Genomic DNA, 3,772 nt, shown 5'->3' with positions numbered 1-3,772 from the left:
CATCATCATCATCATCATCATCATCATCATCATCATCATCATCATCAATCTCCTAAGTAATATCAATTTAGGCACTCAAAATGTGAGTCTAAAGAAATTAACTTATCTCATGATGTACAATTTGGATTTACACATTCTTGTACTATGAACAATATTAAATACACACACATGCACAAACAAGCACACACGCACACACACATGAGAACAAACCATAAATGGAATAAGAGGTAATACAGAGTTCTGGCCATTCTCTTTTTTCTTCCAAAATATAAATAAGTCCTTGAAAATTATGAGTATGCACAGAGAAAAATATTACCTTACTTTTTTATCCTTCAATCGCTCTTTTTACAAAATATAAAAGGACAACATGAAGAGGAATAGCAACAATGACAACATTGCTTTTCATGCTTGAAAATCATGGTTAACTTAGACTGTAAGAGGGGAAACTCCAGTGAAGGGTTTTCTTATAACCAGGCATACCTGTTGTTTTCCTGTTTTTTTTTTTTATTATTTTACTGTGACTCCTTGCTGTATATAATAAACAGTATGTTTCTGAAGTCAAGGAATTCATAACAAGAAAAAAGAAAAGACAAACCAGAGTCAAGTTGGGAGGTCTTTAAATGTCAAATAGACACTTTAGTTTGTATTTTATCACATTTTAAAAACTTTTAGGAAATCACTGATTTTTTTTTTGTTAGAAGATTGGTATTCTCAGAATTATCTCATCAGATTAGCACCTTGGAATCTGGTTGAGGCCTGGATTAGAGAGGGAAGAGTGTAGTCAGATCCATTTGGAGACTATTGTAATATTTTAATCAAGAGATGGTAAAGTTCTGAACTATGGTGGCTATCGTATGGGTAGAAAAAAGTGTCCTGATGAAAGGGATGTAGAGGAGAGAGAACTGATAAGATGTAGGATATTATCATATGGGGAGTATTAGCTAGAGTAAAGAAGCAAAACTGACAAGTTGCAAAGAAGCAGATAACTAGAAAAAATAATTTTGGGCACAGGGAAATTTCTTTTTTTTTTAAGCAATTGGAGTAAAGTAACTTGCTCAAGGTTACACAGCTAGGTGTTTCTGGGTGGGTGCTAAGTGTGCTGAGCCCAGATTCGATCCCCAGGTCATCCCGACACCGAGCCAGTGCTCATACTCTCTGTGCTACCTGGACACCCCAGGGAAGAGGGAAATTTCAAAGAAGAATGCTTTAAGGGGAAAATTAATAAGTGTGTAAACCATTTGGAGTTTGAGCTACCTTTGGTGCATTTAAGTGGAATTATCCAGCCCATAGAAATTGAAGACTTGATATGAGGAAAGTGGGGTAAATTTGCATTTTGGAAGGAATTACATCAAGCTAATAGCTCTGTCTATGGTAATAGAGATGATGACCAAGTCACTAGGGAAGATAAATAAAAAGGAATTCCTCAAAATAGGGATATGATATAAATTTGGAGAAATCAGGACATTGATGATAAAGTCACTAAACGAATGTAGGTGGATTTAGTCAATAGGTAAGAAAAGAATCATATAATATCCCTCACAGTAGCATCCTGCGGGGAGGAGGGGGGGGAGGAGAATAGAGGGAGGAGGAGGAAGAGGAGGAGGAGGGGTAGGAGGATGAGGAAGAGGACAAGGGAGAGGGAAGGAAAGGGATAATATGCAGAAGTAGAAGGTGATGAAAAGCACAGATTCTACAAAGATATCTTTAATGTTTTCCCAGGTATCACATATACTTTGGGGCTATACTCAGATATTGGAGGCATCAGTTTTGTGTATTTCCAATGTCCAGTCAACACCTATCATCTAGCAGACATAGTGCTATACATAGTCCTTTTGACATGCTACACAGGAAGGCGACAAAAGAAAAATTAAAGTACAATTTCTGCTTACTGGTAGGTGTGTTAATGAAGCTGTCTAATCATCCCTGAAAAATAACAGACTAATTTGACGTAAACAAGCAGTGAAGTCTGGTGATTGTACTCTACATGTTGTATTGCTTTGAAAAGCCTCTGGGAGTCCATCTCCCTGGACTCTAATAGACCTTTAAATTCAAGCAATAGTCAGTAAGTCTTTCCTGGAAAGTTCTTTGCTTGGAAAACTTAATGTGGAGACAGAGATTTTGAATGATTGGTTGACATTTTTCTGGCCTCTGGTCCAGACAGAGAGGGACTGGCTATAGAACATGAGCCCTACTTGGCCTTCTAATGAATTACAGTCACCACGAAAAAACACAGCTTCCTCTCATTTGGGAAAAAAAAGCCTTTTGGAAATTCTTTCAGCCACTGTCTTGGACCCCACAGATTGATATTTGCCAAGAATACCTCCTCAGGTATCAGTCCAGGTTTACAGGTGCTACATTTGGGTTCTTGTAATATGGCATAATTGAAGTTGTTTTCCATTTGTTTTCTTTTCGAGGTTGTATTAATTTTCATTTCCTTGAGCACTGGATTTTCCATGCATCAGGGATTTTTAATCTGTTTTTGTGTCCTGGGTAGTCTTTGATAATAGGGAAAAAGCTTGTGGACACCTGAAAATATTCTTCGGTGCGTTAAATACAATCCATAGGATTATCAAGGGAACAAATTTTATTTTAAACTGATGTAGTTTTTTTTTCCAATCAAACATCACCAGGCATCCTGAAATGCACCCATCTTTCCTAGGTAAATACCCCCTTCCTATGCATGGTACCATTCTGCTAATATCAGAAATTTCTCTCTAACTTGTGTTTGTGTATATTTTTATGCATTCCCTCTCAAATGATCATCTTCATAGATTAAGTAATCAAAACTCTAATGGTTTGGGGACAGTTCTGCACCAGCACATAAACATGAATGACATATAAATGGGGCCATTTCATTACAACCCCAGGCTCCATTATCTATACTCTTATACTCCTCAAAATTATTTTCCTGTTTCCCACACATATTTCTTGTCACTGAACATTTCTCCACTTCCCTGCCATCACTCATAGGAATAAAGAAAAGTGAATAAAAAAATAGGACTTAAAAGTTTGTTATGAGAAAAGTGCAATGTAAAACTGTATTGGAAATGTGATTATTATTTCTTTTAGGCATCAGTTTATTCCCCTCTAATCCATTTTTGTGTCAGGAAAGGAGGCACTTAGGTGGACATAGTTTCAATTAGTATCACTGATACTTACAGTGGCACAGTGCTTTATGTATTGCAAATTTGACTGTCAAATATTATGGGTCCCATCACAAGAAGCCTGTGATATGTCAGGTATCTGTTTTGATTCTCATTTTATGAGTAAAGTGAGACTCAGATTAAATCATGTGCCGAAAGGCAAACTACAAGGTTTACAGTAGCATAAACTAGATGTCATCCCATGACAGACTTTATACTAAGAGAGCTTTCTCTTTTCCTTCTAGTAGTCACTGACATTAAGGAGAGAAATGGGTTTATCCTAATGCATTCACAAGAAACCCCATAGTTTTAATGAGGAATATTCTTTGTCTACTTTCAAAACAACTAAGCATAGAGAAGGGAAAGTCTATTACCCACTCTCCCTTTTCATTTCCTTCTGACAATCTCTTTTTGTTTTGTGTGTGTCTATGAGAGAGAGAGAAACAGAGACAGAGAGAGAGAGCGAGAGACAGAGAGAGAGACCCACACACACAGGGAGAGAGACAGAGAGAAGGGAGGGAGGAAATGAGAGAGAAGGAGGGAAGGAAGGAAGGAAGGAAGGAAGGAAGGAAGGAAGGAAGGAAGGAAGGAAGGAAGGAAGGAAGGAAGGAAGGAAGGAAGGAAGGAAG

The sequence above is a fragment of the Petaurus breviceps genome, unplaced genomic scaffold, assembly GCF_028583685.1.
Source record: "Petaurus breviceps papuanus isolate PSGF00001 unplaced genomic scaffold, PetGlider_PUasm1.0 188, whole genome shotgun sequence".
In the NCBI taxonomy this organism is placed as follows: domain Eukaryota; kingdom Metazoa; phylum Chordata; class Mammalia; order Diprotodontia; family Petauridae; genus Petaurus; species Petaurus breviceps.
The sequence above is the reverse complement of the archived record's forward strand: the minus strand, read 5'-3'. Positions refer to the sequence as shown.